The sequence below is a fragment of the Castor canadensis genome, chromosome 9 (assembly GCF_047511655.1).
Source record: "Castor canadensis chromosome 9, mCasCan1.hap1v2, whole genome shotgun sequence".
Classification (NCBI taxonomy): Eukaryota; Metazoa; Chordata; class Mammalia; order Rodentia; family Castoridae; genus Castor; species Castor canadensis.
In genome coordinates this window covers 81,338,297-81,354,397 of record NC_133394.1, presented here as the reverse complement: position 1 = coordinate 81,354,397, position 16,101 = coordinate 81,338,297, and positions in this window count along the sequence as shown.

Below are 16,101 nucleotides of genomic sequence, written 5' to 3'. Positions count from 1 at the left end.
TTTCAGATGAAAAATGAATAATTTTTAGTACAAGTGTGCCTTAGGAATATTTGGCCTTTGTAAAATATTTGGGTCATACTTACACTAAGTGAATGATTCACTATTTTTCTAATTTTCAACTTTAACTGGGTATTCTGTATTTTTTCTGACAAGCTTACCCTATATCATTTGATATTAGGTGAGGTAGGCGATTGAGTGGGGTGACAAAATTCTTACACACACACACACACACACACAAACATGCACACACATACACTCATATACACACATGAGGGCAGATGTGAAAGACTTAACAATTTATGTCTTTAACATAAACTTGAAAGTAAATTTTAAATGGGAGTGGTAAAGGGAAAGAAAGTGGGTAGTTGGAAGAAGCAAGAAGAGCAAAAATTCATCCATCTTTTTATTTTTTTCATAAGATACAGAGCCAATGTATGGACATTGAGCATATGAAAATGAAGAACTTTGTCCTCAGAGTGATTTTAGTTTGATAGCTACCAATTGTAAGATGTCACATATCCTTTTTTTTTTAATACTGCCAACCCTTCAAAAAAGTTGGAAGACTAGAACATAATTACTCATGCTGTACCTTTCACCTAGACTCAACAATTTTTAAATCAACATTTTGCCATATCTGTGTTTTCTTTCTAGTCTCTCTGTGTTAATGTGGGTGTGTATGTGCGTGTGCTTCTTTGCACAACCACTAAAGAGGAGATTGCAGACATGATGACGTTTCATACCGAATTACTTCAGCATTTAGTAAAAGAATGAAGAATTATTAGGGTATTAAAACTCATGCTTTAATCCTAGCACTCATGAGGCTGAGGCAGGAGGATTGTGAGTTTGAGGCCAGGCTGGGCTACATAGGGAGATCTTGTCTCAAAAAACAATAATAAAGATTTTCTTACATAGCCACAAAGCCATTCTCATTTTCTTCCTCCAGAAGTTTGGCATAGATACAAAAATTGTTCCTATTATGCAGTGTACATTGAAAGTCTGTCAATTATCATCATCGATTTTTATTGATGAAAGGACAGGGTCACAAAGAGACCAAAGGTGGCAGAATTGAGGTGAAACAGACTGGCCTAGGATCTATGCTCTTTACCATATGTACATCAGCAAAGATGGGCAAAAACATTGATGAGAGCATTGCTGGAAAATGAGCCTTGTCCTACATCACAATTTGCTTAGAACGACCCACATTTTATGACTTGAACCCTAAAGAATATTTTCAAATTCAAGATCTTCTCATATTTTTGGTGTATTTTTCTATATAGGCAATTTGGTATTATACAAAGTGCCTAAGCTCTGGGGTCAGGTGGGCTGGTATTACCAAGAGGAAATTAACTTCCTCCCCTTGTCTTTAGTCCCTTTTCTATTATAACAAGGAAAATATTTAGAGGATTGCTGTTTATTCTGATGCAACTCAGCATCATCACATCTCTCCTCCCTTCTCCTCTCCCTTCCTTGTTCCATTTTAACCCTTACATGTACTGTCATGGAATTAATAAGGCATAAAAAGTCTTTTGAGAACTCACGGCATGCACTTTTTTCTTGCCATAATACATACATCTCTGTAGAGTGAAAGGTTTTGATGAAATTGAGGCCTTGTAAACAGCATTATCAATACTGTTTTTAAAAGAAGATAAGGAATCTTTGCGATTTATCTTAGTGGCACAAACTGTCTTGGTGCATCATAAAATCAAGTCTTAGATTTTGAAAAGATATTTAAAGTCTGCGAAGTATAATTATTCACTAATGACCAAAAGCTACTCATTTTTATATAGTAACTTCAGTCTCTTCCTTTTTGGTTTTGGTCTATGGAATATGGATTTGCACTCTTTACTTCTGGGATTTGAGTGACTGCCCCCAAGTGCAGAATGTTTCCTTACCATTACCTGAAGTGTCTAGGAATCTCCTGTAGTCTGGCAGATTTTCTGAGGGGAATTGGAAAAGCATGCACTTGGAGTGATCAACAGTGTAAGAGGAAATTTTTCTATCTCTGTCAAATAGCAGCTCAAGAGGGGAATCAGACAGTGGCCTGTAGACAACTGACTCACCCAGGGTCTGGGTGAAGGCAACACAAAGTTGATAATAAAGAAAGGGGGGATGGTGAGGGCTGTGATTTACATCAGCTCCTAGGGTCCCCAATAATGTCCCTCACAACGATTCTCTCAACTAATTCAAGCAATACCTCAAGCCTCATTCCTGTTGAAATATTTTTCAACATGCTGAAGTTCCAGGTTCTTTACCCTGTCTTAGCTTGCTAGCCCACTGGCCTCTTGGTAAGCCCCTTTAACCTTCCCCATCAGAAGCTCCATTTCCTGTGTTCCCGATAGTTTCCCTTGATGGTCCACATGGAAGAACTCTGGTGAGAATTCACAAAATTAGAAATGAAAGAGAAATGTTTTTATTCTGCCCAAGGAGTGTTAATATTTCCTCTGAGAATGAATCAAATTATTTATATGAATGGAGAAAAGATGAAGTCAAAACAATCTATGATCATAGCTGAAGGGAAAATGAAGTTGGATATTTGCATTCTGCTACTCATAGAAAATTCTTTTGTCATTGTTCATACATCGAAGTCAGCCTGCAGCTGTAGCAGAGCTCCTAGATATCTCTTAACATTCCTCTTTCCCTCAGGAATTTAGAACTCTTTCTTTTCCTGGACATGTGGCTTCTGTTTCCTTTGGTTATTTGACTTAAGCTATTTAAGTTCTGTCCGTGTGTACATGTAGTGTGTACAGTTTCATGGTTGCGTCCCTAAAGTGAAGTATTATTCTTTTTGCCCTTACCACAATTTCACTCTCCTTCTGGGCGGAATTCAGCCACGAGGGGAGACACCTGTAGTGGTATAAATGAAGGGAACAATTCAGCATGGTAGGTGAAAGGTAGAGAACAGTCTGAGTCCCTGAAGCACCACACCAGCCCTGGACACCCAGCCTCTGGAAATAAACTTGTATTTTTTTTAAGCTACTATGAACACAAAAATTTATTTCTTCTAACTATGCCTTGGTTGCCATTCTCTAACCTTTCTCTATTTTTCCTTCCTCACCCTTCCTAGTTTCTGTGAATCACTATTCTACATTCAGATTGACATTTTTTTAGATTCCACATATGAAAGAGAACATGAAGTATTTATCTTTCTGTGTCTGGCTTATTTCAGTTAATATAATATCTTCCATTCTATCCATTTTTGCTATAAATGACAGAATTCATTCTTTTTGTGGTTGAATAATATTCCATTGTATATATGAACCACATATATTTTTTCAAATTATTTTTAATTTTTTTGTTGTGCTGGGTGGGGATACATTGTGTCATTTACAAAAGTTCTTACAATATATCAAATATATCATACTTGAATTAACCTCCCCCCTCCACCATTCCTGAAATAGTTTCAACAGTTATCATTTTTTACATTTACATACAAGTGTTTGTTACACAGTATTTGCACTATACTCACCTCCTCCCCCCTCCCACTGGTACCAACCCCACCCAAGGCAGAACTTGTTCTGCCCTCCTGTTCTCTTATTTTGTAAAAGAAAAAAAAATGACATTTTTGTTTGTTTAAGATAGCTACATAGGGAATTTCCTTGTGACATTTCCATGCGTACATGTATAATAACCCAAATTGGCTCATCTTCTGTATTTTTCTTCTTTCTACCTTAGTGACTCCTTATGGTGACTATGACAGGTTTAAAAATTCTGTATTCATTCTTGTATAGAGTACATCAACCATATCCATCTGCTTAACTTCCTTCTTTTACTCTCCCCTTCTCACATGTGAAACTCTTTAGCATGATCTGTTTTTCATAATATTGATGTATTTGTATTAGGTCTATATTCTACAGGGTGTGACTTTTGTCCTTCTGAATCTGGCTAACTTCACTGAAGATGATGTTCTCCACTTCCTTCCATTTACCTGAAAACAAAATTTCATTCTTCTTTGTGGCTGAATAGAATTCCATTGTATATAAATACCACATTTTCTTAATCCATTCATTAGTAGTGGGGCATCTTGGTTGTTCCCATAACTTAGCTATTGTGAATAGTGCTGCAATAAACATGGATGTGCAGGTGCCTTTGTTGTGACCTGACTCACATTCCTTTGGGTATATCCCCAGAGTGTAAGCTGGATCATATGGCAGATCTATTTTTAGTTTTTTGAGGAGCTTCCATACTGTTTTCCATGGTGGTTGTAATAATTTACATTCCCACCAGCAGTGTTTGAGGGTGCCTTTCTCCCCATATTCTTGCCAACGTTTGTTGTTCTTTGTGTTCTTGATGGTACCCATTCTAACAGGAGTGAGATGGACTCTAAATATAGCTTTAAAATTTTTTTAAAATTTTAGCATTTTCACATTTACTCACATGTATATACATTGTTTGGGCCTCGCCCCCACTGCCCCTGCTTAACATAGTTTTGATTTGCATTTCCTTTATGTCCAGGGATGGTGAGAATTTCTTCAGGTATTTTTTTAGCCATTTGGAGTTCTTCTTTTGAAAAAGCTCTGTTCAGTTCATTTGCCCATTTCTTCATTGGGTCATAGGTTTTTGGGGAGTTTAGTTTTCTGATCTCCCTGTATATTCTGGTTATTAATCCCTTGTCAGATGTATAGCTGGCAAAGTTTTTCTCCCATTCTGTGGGCAGTATCTTCAATTTAGAGACCATTTTTTTCTGTTGCGCAGAAGCTTTTTAATTTCATGTAGTCCCATTTATCGATCCTTTCTCTTAGTTGCTGAGACATTTAAGTTCTATTTAGGAAGTCATTACCTATGCCTATTAATTCCAATGTATCCTTTTCGCGTTCCTGCACTAGCTTCAAAATTTCAGGTTTTATTTAAGGTCTTTGATCCACTTTGAGTTATACTTGTACAGGGTGAAAGACATGGATCTAGTTTCAGTTTCCTGCATGCAGCTATTCAGTTTTTCCCAGCAGCATTTGTTGAAAGGCTTGGGCCACATGTTTTTTAACCATTCACCTGTCTGTAGACACCTAGGTTGACTCCATATTTTGACTGCTGGTCAGAGTGCTGCAGTAAGCATGGGAATACTTCTCTGATATGCTGATTTTGTTTCATTTGGCTATGTACCCAGGATGTACAGAGGATCACATGGTATGTCTAGTTTTAGGGGGTTTTTCTGAGGCAATTAAAAATTTTTATTATGATGTTATTATTATGCTAGGGCACACTGCAACATTTACAAAGTGCTTGCAATGTATCTTAGTTAAATTCACCCCCTCCATCATTCTCCTTTATCCCCGCTCCCCTCCATTCTAAGAATAGTTTCAACAGGTCTCATTTTTCCATTTTCATACACAAATACAAAATATTTCCACCATATTCACCCTCCTACACCCTTTCCTTATATCCTCCTTCCTCTCACTGGTACCTACCCCCAGACAGGACCCATTTTACCTTCCTGTCCTCTGTTTCTGAAAAGAAAAAGACATTTTTATTTGTTTAAGATGTCTGTATAGAGAGTTTCATTATGCATGTATTGCATCCCGAATTGGTTCATATCCTTCATTTTTCTCCTATCTACTTCAGTTGCTTTCTTATGGTAATTTCAATAGGTCTAGAAATTCTGTAGAGTGATATTATGAAACACTGGTCACACAAAGAGGAGGTCACTCATGGGAAGGGTAGGGTAAAAGAAGGAAACTAAGAACTTGAATATGGGTGACATACTCTATACAAGGATGAATGCAGAAATCTTAAACTGGCTGAAACCAACATGAGAAAGGTACTAAAGCAGAATGTAGATGGTGAGAGGAGATAAACCATTTGGGGTATAACACATATATGCATGGAAATATCACAAGGAAATGCTCTGTATTTTTTTTCTCAAACTAGAAAAAATGTCATGTTTTTCTTTTCTTTTCTGCAAAATCAGAGAATGGGAGGGCAAAACAGGTCCTGCCCAGGGAGGGGGGTTGGCACCAGTGGGAGGGGAGAGGTGATGGTGAAAGGGGGTAGGAGAGTGGATATGGTGCAAAAACATGTGTACACCTGCATGTAAGTGCAAAAACAATACCTGTTGAAACTGTTTCATGAATTAGTGGGAGGGAGGATAAAGGCAAGTGGCAGAAGGGGTGAATTCCAGTATGATATAGTTGATACATTGTAAGAACCTTTGTAAATGCCACAATGTACCCCACACAGCACAACAATAAAGGAAAAAAATTCTATATTCATTCTTGTATAGAAAGTATAACACCCATATTTACATTCTTTACCCTCCCCCTCCCATTAGTATCCTCCTCTTAACGTGACCTGTTTTTTATTCTTGTCCTTCATTATTTAAGTGTCTGTTTTTTGGTCAGTGGGATTTTTGCCTTAGAATTAGACCTGTGCATGCATTGTGCTTAATGTAACCCCTCCTCCACTGCACTTCCAAGAACCTCCATACTGTTCTCAATAATGACTATAGTAATTTACATTCCCACCAACTGTGTATAAAAATAGTTCCTTTTCTCCACATCCTCACCAGCATTTATTACTTTTGTCTTTTTTGTAATAGCAACTTTAATTGGAGTGAGATGACATGTGATTGTGGTTTTGATTTGTATTTCCCTAATGGCTAATGATATTCAGCATTTTTTCAACTATTTATGAACCATTTGTATTTCTTCCTTTGATAAATGTCCACTCAGATCACTTGCCATTTTTTAATTGAAACACTCATTTTATTTTTTGTTGGGGTTTTTTTTTGTTGTTGTTTCTTGTGTTCTCTGGATATTAATTCTTTGTCAGGTGAATAGTTTGGAAAAATTTTCTCCTTTTTTTGTCCCTTTACTCCGTTGATGGCTTCCTTTGCTTACAGAAGCTTCTTAGCTACTTTTTCTCTAATTTTGCTTTTGTTGCCTAAGTTTTTGAGATATTTGTTTTTAATACTGACATGCCTGCCTGCTGGTAGCTATATCTTCTGGCTTCTATCAAAAAAGAACCTGAGGCCCCATAATCCTAAGAATGCTTATCCTAAAAAGTGAGGGGGGTAGGAAACTTGTAGAGGATGTTCCACATGGAAGGAGCAAAGACTTTAGAACACTATTATGCCTGTACATACTGAAAGAAGAGAGCTGGGTGCATATCCCACAGGTGTGCCCCATCTGGGCAGCACAAGACCACTTACTACTGAAACCACAAAAGATCAGCTCATCCTTACCCAACACCCAACAAAATAGCTCAGATACAGACTGCCAAATACCAGTACAAAGAACTGTCTTGCTTCAGTGTGGGGAAGAGCCTGTGATTTTAATTTTAAAGATGTCAACCCATTTTCCTTCCTAGAGTCTCACCTTCGAAAGTCTATCTTATCTTAAATTTCCTTCTTGGGAGTAAAACTTCCACCCAGTCCTTAGTCTCACAATATTTTGTGCTTATGCATTTATTTTACATTTTTAACCTAGTGGGAAGCCCATCACCTGCTTCTTCATGCTTTCCAATATAATCCAGCTAGTTTGGGGTAACTTGTATAATTAGAGTAGGTTTCATATTGTCCACTCCTCCTTGAACATGGACTTCCAGGACATTACTTTCATATCTTTTTAGCAGTTAATTTGCCTCTAAGCAGCAGTGTGGTTGGTTAACAGGCCCAGGATGCTGACTGCAGCTGTTACATTCACACGTCATACTTCTATAGATTCCACCAGCAGAGAGACAAAGAGCTCAAACAGGTGTTTCTTGCATAGACAGCAAGCAAGATCAGCATGCTTGCAGCTCCCCGCAAACTTACTAGCACAGGATGACACTGAACCACAGGGGACAGATGACAGGTAACAAATAGCACAGGTGGTAGGTCATTCTACTGATGTGGAGCCAGCACTAAGCCATAGAGAAGCAAATGGACTTGCACTGAGTGCTGTAACTGAACCTTAAGGGAGTGAAGTCAGAAATCTGGTGTTTAACTGAAGCTAGAGAGATGGATGGATGGATGGATGAGAAATGTCCTTGTGGTAATCTCCCATTAGATAGGAAGGGAGGTGAGAAACTGCCTGTAGCATCTCTTTATCAGGATCCAGGATCCTTTCTTGCTCCTGGAGGAACTACAAGGCACTTTTCCAAGACTCAAGTTGAACTGTAGACAATTCTTGTTCCATATGCAATCCATATAGATGTGGTCTATATGGAGTTATATAAATTGTCAGAGGCTGCAGCAGAGCTGCTTCCCTATATGCTTCTTCCAAATGGCAAAGTTGGGAAGATTTGAGGGTCCTGGACACTAGAGGAGACTGGCCACATGGGGAAATTTGGATGGTCAAAGATAAGTCTTAAAGCATAAATGAAGGCACATTCTACAAGATACCCCTGCAGACATGCAGGTCCTCACCAGGCAATGGTATGCTTAATGGCTTCTTAGCTTAGGCTACACCACATGGGTGGATGGTATTAATGTAGCCACAGGGTACGCGATTCTCAAAGATGACACTGTGGTAGCCCCATAGCCTGTCCACTTATTCCAAGTTCCTCTTACCTTCTTCAACACGAAGTCTCAACCAATATCCTTCAGCTGTCAGCCCAGGTGACTCAGACTGGATCTTTGGAGAACACTGAACATCTCATAAATTCTTGAATCTGCATCTTTCAAGTCTAACCATGTTGATTTTCTACCATCCTTTCTTCTCTTTACAAAATTTTACCCTTGTCGAACTAAAGCTTTCGCTTTCAAAATGATTGTTTCTGATATGAGCATCAAGAGGCTTTTTCAGCAATGAAGAAACAATGTTGACTGTCCTTCTATTTTGTAGGCTTTCTATTTAAAAAAGATCTTCCTTTTTTGGGGAGCGGTTCTGGGGTTTGAACTTGGGGCCTTGTGCTTGCTAAGCAAGTGCTCTACCACTTACTTGAGCCACTCTGCTAGTTCCCAAAATAATCTTCAGGAGAAGTGATGAGGAGAACAAAGAGTGGAAGTCTGGAAAAAGAGAGAAAAAGGTAAGCATGCTCTTTTGAAAAGTAAAATCTAAAGTCAAGAAATGTGAGTCTCACTTAAAAAAATAGAATCAGTTTTAATTGTAGGTAAACCATGAAGCAATCACTTGGACATTTTATTTATCCACGTACAGTGTCGTATTTTACCTTTGAATCTTTAAAATATTCAATGAATTAGAAATTCATTAACTTGATTTGTCAGTGTAGGAATAAAATTTCTCATGCAGTTGAATTGTATTAAATCCTGCTCTCCTTAGGAGGCATCACCCCTTAATTTTATGAGTCCCAGGATCCAAGAAAATAAGACCTCAAACAATGTATATGGAACTTGCCTCATCTCTTTTGAAAATACAAACTTAACCCTTGTATTTTACTCAGAGGTTAGCACACTTTCTCTGCAAGAAAAATAATAGCAAACTTTTTATGTTAAGGATAAGACAGTAAATATTTCTGACTATAAGCTATGGTCCAAATGGTTTCTGTCACAGTTACTCAACTCTGCTGTTGAACTGAAAACAGCCATCGCCAATACATGAAGAGATGGGCACCTCTGTGTTGCAGGAAAACTTTCCAAAACAGGTCATAGTCAGATTTGCTCTGTGGCCTATAATTTCATGACTTCTTTTTTAAATGATTGTATAATATCACAAACTAAGAACGGCTGATTATTTTTTAATTTTAGCTGTTAATCACTTAGGGTATGAACAAACTATGGGTGAATTCACTAGCTTTTCTTTTTCAGTTTGAATCTTTGTGCTTTGTTTCAAACTCTATTTAAAAACTTCTTAAGATTTGATTTTTTTTTTTTACAGAAGTCTGTGGGTTATCTTCTTTCTGTAGCTGTTTTATAAAATGTCTCTGACACTTTGTGGACCTGATACAAAAAGTCATATTATCTTTGATAAATAGTATCAAAAGATGTTTTTTTTTCACAAACAATCCTTTGAAATTCTGTAACTGAGATAATTCAATGTGTCTCATTATTTAGCCAGTGGAGGGAAAGCGAGATCTCAATTCTAGCTGTAGGAGAGTTGTGTAAAATCAACAGCACAACTTGACCCATCACTCATGCTGTGTAGAGGGGGCCGTCATGGAATCCAGCACGTCAAACCTTTTGAGAGTGAATGTTAATAACTGAGTTGCCAGGGACTGTCATGGGCACAATGTATGCTCCCCAAATGGCTACAACAGCTTCTCTCATTCCACAAGCTCTACGCAGTGATGTTGCCCACTTCTCCATCAAGCCTTGGAGCCCATGTCTGCACCTCTTTTATCCTGACGTGCACAGTGTGACTCCACAACATTTGTAGCCCACAAAACAAAGCTGGCAATCTCTGTTTTCTACTCTTTGGCCCTAGAACTCACAAAATAGAAGAGGAGAATCTCCTGAGAAAGGACAGAATAACAGAATGCAATTCTCTCAAGTGCAGCTAATGAGTTTCAAATCCACTGAATATTTTGTGTCTTGAGCTACCATGTGGGAGGTCCAGCCTGTTCTGCGGGAGAAAGGTCACATGGAGAAGCATCAAAGCACCATCTTGAATGTGCAGGTCAGTCAAATTTTCAGATCATTCCTGCACCCTCTTTTCTTATTGTGCCCCATGAGAGATCCCAAGTGAGAATTCTGCATCTGAGCCAAGTCAACACATCTCTTGAGAGAAAATAACAAATTGTTTATTCAAATAAAGTTTGGAGGTGTCAAGTTAAATAGCAATAGGTAGCTGAAGTAGAAACTGACACATATAAAGAAAAACTGGGCTTGTGAGAATGAAGAAAGTCATAAAAGAAATGCTAAAATAAAGTAACAGATGAACATAAAGTTAAAATTAAAAGCAGAGACTAGATATGCACTAATTTGGTAAGAAAATATAAATATGTGTCCAATATTCAAGGAATAACTCACTGGTAATGTCCTGTTCTGTCTCCTATGGAGAAGATTCTTGGCACTGAAAAACAACATGGCAACCTCTAAAAAGTACTGTTTTAAGAGTGAGAGATATTTTCCACTTGAGGTCACACAACAAAGTTTTGCAGCCACTTCCAGCAATGTCACTATGTCCTGAAGGAAAGGGCTGGGGTCATTATAATTACATTTTAACTACATCCTCTGAGTTACATCTTAAAGGATAATAAAACTTCTCTCTCTAACACAAAAATAAACGCAAATTATATTGACATGTCTTCTCTTTACTGGTAATAGCCAAAAGGTAAACAAATAGCTTAGAGCAATGAACACAGTTAGATTTACACTGCTCTGTGACCCTCCATGCTTGGGCATTTGGCTGAAATTTTTATGTACTTCTGCTGAAATTCCCAAACACTAAGAGAAAAAATAACACTAACTAAAAATAAAAATAATTTTGGAGTAAATGAGAAAGTTGGTTGTAAGTGATATTTTAGAAAAAGTGACTTTTTTCTAGCTTAGGATAACTATTGATACTCATGATGAATATTTTTAAAACAAAACCATTTTATTATGCTAAAAAAACAGGGCAAGACTTCCAGGACATTCATTCCTAGCTCTATTTTAGAGATGACTGGGAAATAAATACATCTATGAAATGCCTAAAGCGTTGTAAAATCTAGGGGTGGATATGGTAAGGAGAAGTTTGCTCTACACAGGCCCCTCTGTTCACCTCACCACACTGTTAAAATTCCTGACTAGATCAAGGATGGAACTTGCTGCTTACTGTTCATATATATCTTAGAAAACAGAGTAATTTCAGTTACTTAGAACATGTGGAAATATACATGGTATATACTCACTTCTAACTATCTAAGATGATGACAGAGAAATGTGTTATGTATAGTGCTAAGAACAAGCAGGGGCTTAATTCTAGAGGGAAAAAAGGGTTTCCTGTAATTCTAAATTTGAAAAAAAAAACATATATCAAAGATTTGTGTCTAGTGTACAAGTACAAAAGAGCTGAGTGGAAGGTCCCAGTAATAGATGAGATAAAACAGAACAAAAGTCCTTTACTCGTGGGTCAGGGTCCACTATCTAGAATTTACGGTGTAGGATTATAGTTAGCTACATCTGAAATGACTGTTCACACTCAAGCAAAGGTGAGAAGTGAAAAGGCCACCACAAGAAGCCGCAATTCCATGGGCTACTTTCATCTAAAATCTCTTTGAGGAGCTCTTCTTCCTGTCAACCTGGCCCAGGGAAGCCAGGAGAGGGCCATCACGGGCGGAGGCATCCATTCTTCTACTGCAAACCAAGAACGGGAAGAACGTTCAAAGGTCTGTTTCTTCCCTTCTCAGTTGCATACTAGTCTTTTAAAACAACAATTTTAATGGCTTTCATTTTGACCTTTTCATACATTTACATAACATACTTGAATCATACTTACTCCTCCATTACCCTGTCTTGTCCTCCCCACCAAGTTGGCCTCCTTAAATAGTCCCATTATACTTTCATGTCTTTAGTTTTTTAGTTACATATGAGAGAAAATGTGTAATATATGCTTTTCTTAGTCTGGCTTATTTTGCTTAATAAGATGATTTTTATTTTGTTTTGTTTTCCTGTTAAACAAAGAAGATAGTGTCAGGATAGGTAACTTTTTTTTTTTTTAAATAGAACCCTGATCTTTACCTTTGGTTGTTGGTTCTGAAGAAATGTTACAAGAAAACTCATACAAAAACATTTAGGAATTTTTTTTTTGAATTTTTGAAGTTCCAGCTCAACACAAGGGGAAAATATCAAGAAGGTGGAAGCAAAATTTGTACTTCATAGAACTTTAGCAACTGATCACTCTTCTAGCCTCCCCCACTCCTAGAGTGTCTTCTCTGCAGTCTAACAGCCAGGATAGGGTCTCACTATTTTTGCTTGCCAATTGTAGGTTCTAAATTTAAGACAAGTTGAATTTTTCTTTTTTGTTTTGATTTCATTTCAGCTTCAAGAGCATGTATATTTAGCTCCTGCCACTTCACTCCTTGGTTGGACTAGTAGCTAAGTCCATTTTTTTCTCTTAAAAAGCTGTGAATTTTCTCTTCCTAACACAATGTTCTACAAGAACAGAATTATTTTCCCATTGCTTAAATGAAGGGGAAATCTTTTTCACAGACATGAAAATTCTTTTGAAAGAATGAAAAATGAAGGTAAATTACACTTGAGAAGCATCAGAAGCAATAATATTATAGCAATGAAAAGTGCAATAAACATGATACAAGGCGATCCCTATATATGAGCACAAACCAGCTGCCTACTCTTTGACCTGGATCATTAGAACTGTAAATTTAAAGTTCTGAGCAATGCAAAAGCTTAAAACACTCATAACTTGTTAATTGTAGAAATTTCATTGACCTAATAGAATATTGAAAGTTCAAAATGAACATTTTGTGGTTTTCACACCTGTCTACTGTATATATTTTGGTTCAGTCTCAGTGACTGAATACATGTGGCTGTTGTCTTTCTTTTCTTGACTTCCATTTCCTTACCATCCTTTTTCCATTATCCCCCAAATCCTTAGAAAGTTGCTAAAATTCTAGGTATTAACATTTATGATGCCTAGCAAAACAGACACCTGTGTTCTCTTAAATTTTCATCCTATTATTTTTTTTCATAGTCTCATTGATTTGCTGTCAAATTAAATAAATCATACAAGACATGGAAGAAAATCAATAGAGGACAGAAAGGAGATACAGAAGGACGCAAGCTTCACCTAAGTGCCAGGTTATCATTACTGATGAGAAGAAGGGAAGGATGAATAGCTACTTATCATTTAAATATAAAGTTAGACAGTGGATTAAGCATCTTGTAGAATGTACTTTTTTGTAATTAAAATTTTTTTTTATCATTCTGGGGGTACATTGTGGCATTTACAAAAGTTCTTACAATATATCAAACATATCAGAGTTGAATTCACCCCTCCATCATAGAATGTGTTGGCTCAGTGTTTATACCAACCTATGTGACAGTATAGTGCAGTGGTTTCAAAACTGTACTTCAGACTCTAATTGCCAAGCTACAATTTCTGGTTTTTCTCCTCACTAAGTATGTGACTTTAGGAAAGCTTCTCAAGTGCTTTACACCTCATTACTAAAATCAAGATGGTAATAGTACCTATTACACACTTGTTATAAAGATACAAATTGATGCAGCACATTAAGAACAATGTTTGCATCACAGTAATCACTCATTGAAATTTTAACTTACTATCCTCTCATTTTCAGAAGTAGAAAATGGGGCATAGAAAAGTTCAATTTAATTGTCTTAGCAATTTATCACAGTAAATACACAGTAGAATCAGGATTTGAACTCAGTCATCAAAGTTGCTAAAGTTAAATGTTTCCTTTATAAATGATAAGGTTCAAATATTCTAAAATTCAGGGTTGAATGGTTGTGAATCAGTGGCCCCTCACCAGTAGGAGTGGGGAGCTGGTGGGGAAAGGGAGTACGAGGGTCGATATGGTCCAAAAAATGTGTACACATGCATGTAATTGTAATAATGATAACTGTTGTAACTATTCCATGAATGAGGAAGGGGGATAAAGTGGAGTAGTGGAGGGGGTGAATTCAAGAATGATATTGTTGATACATTGTAAGAACCTTTGTAAATACTACAATGTACCCCCCACTCAGCACAATAATAATAATAATTTTAAAAATAAAGAAAGGAAGAATGATAGGTTCTCAGGGGCTAGGAAATGTGTGAGAACCAGAACCATGGAGAGGGGCTATGCTCACAGGAATGGGCTCCTGGAGGGATTCAGGATGAGCATCTCATGAGTATTGAAGCAGGGAAGGGGCAGGGAAGGAACACCCTAGCCACTCCCTCCCTCACTCCTTGATCTCCTATAGGCCCAAACCCAACCAGAACCAAACTGGCAAAGATGCCCAGGTAATCAGCTCTTGGGGTGGGGGCAGGGGATAGCTCAGTGGTAGAGCACCTGCTTAGCACACAACCAAAAAAAAAGATAAATAAAAATTAATTTATTGCTTTAGATTAACCATTTTATAAAATTCATGCCCAAATGCAAACAATATCTTCTTCAAAACTATTTTCTTCTGCATATTTTCTCACATCAATAAAAAGCAGCTCATTCTTCCTGATGCAGGACAAATACATGGGTGTCATCTTGACTCCTGATTTTCTCTGACAGCCTACACGTGGTATAGTAGCTGACTTTCCTTTCAAAATACACTCAGAATATGACTATTTCTCACCATCCTTCTGCCACTTTGGTTCAAACCCCATTGGCTTTTGCTCAGATTATACAAGAGATTTCATACTGTTCTCTTCGCACTGCTCCTCTTCATTTACTCCTTCCAGCTCTCTGTACAAATCTTTCAGTGGCTTTCTTTCTCTCTTAGGGTAAATCAAAACCCTGCAAGACCTCCAGGCTCCATAATTTCTTTCTGACAGTATTTGCTGCTGTTTCCCCTTGCTTGGTCCCTCCAGCCAAATTGGCTTCTCTGTCTCTAGAACAAGCCAGCAGGTTCTTGTTTCTGAAGCCCTGCTTTCCTCTCCTTCTGCCTAGAATGTTCTTCCTGTTGATAGCCATGTGGCTGCAGTCTGTCTTAGTCAGTTCCTGCTCCTATCACATATTACCACAGACTGGATAATTTAAAAAAACATAAATTTATTTCTCACAGTTCTGGAGGTTGAGGAGTCCAAGATCAAGGGGTTGGAAAGTTTAGTGTCTAGGGGGCTGGTTACCTCTGTTTCCAAGGTAGTGACTTACTACTTCATCCTCCAAAAGAAAAATAGTGTATTCTCACATGGTAGAAAAGAGGAAACGTAAAAAGGGCCTAAGTCATTCCCTCCAGTCCTTTTATGTGATTGCTAATCACTTTCATGAGGTTCTGCCTTCATGAACTAATTACCTCTACATCCCTATATCTTAGTAATATCACATTGAGGTGTAAGTCCCAACATACGGATTTTGGAGGGACATGTACATTCAAACACTAGCAAAGTCTTTACTCAAAGTCACCTTCTTAGTCAGGTCTTCTCAGGACTCCCTAACTAAACTTTCCTTACACCCAATCCTTGTCTCCCTTCCTGAAATACTTCTCTTTAGACTTCACCTATGTCACTGTCTCACATAACATGTTACCTTTCTTTATTGTCTGTCTCCTCCACTGCATTGTGAGCTCTATGAAGGCAGGGATTTTCTGTTGTGTTCATTATTGTTTCGCTAGTGCCTACCACATAGAAA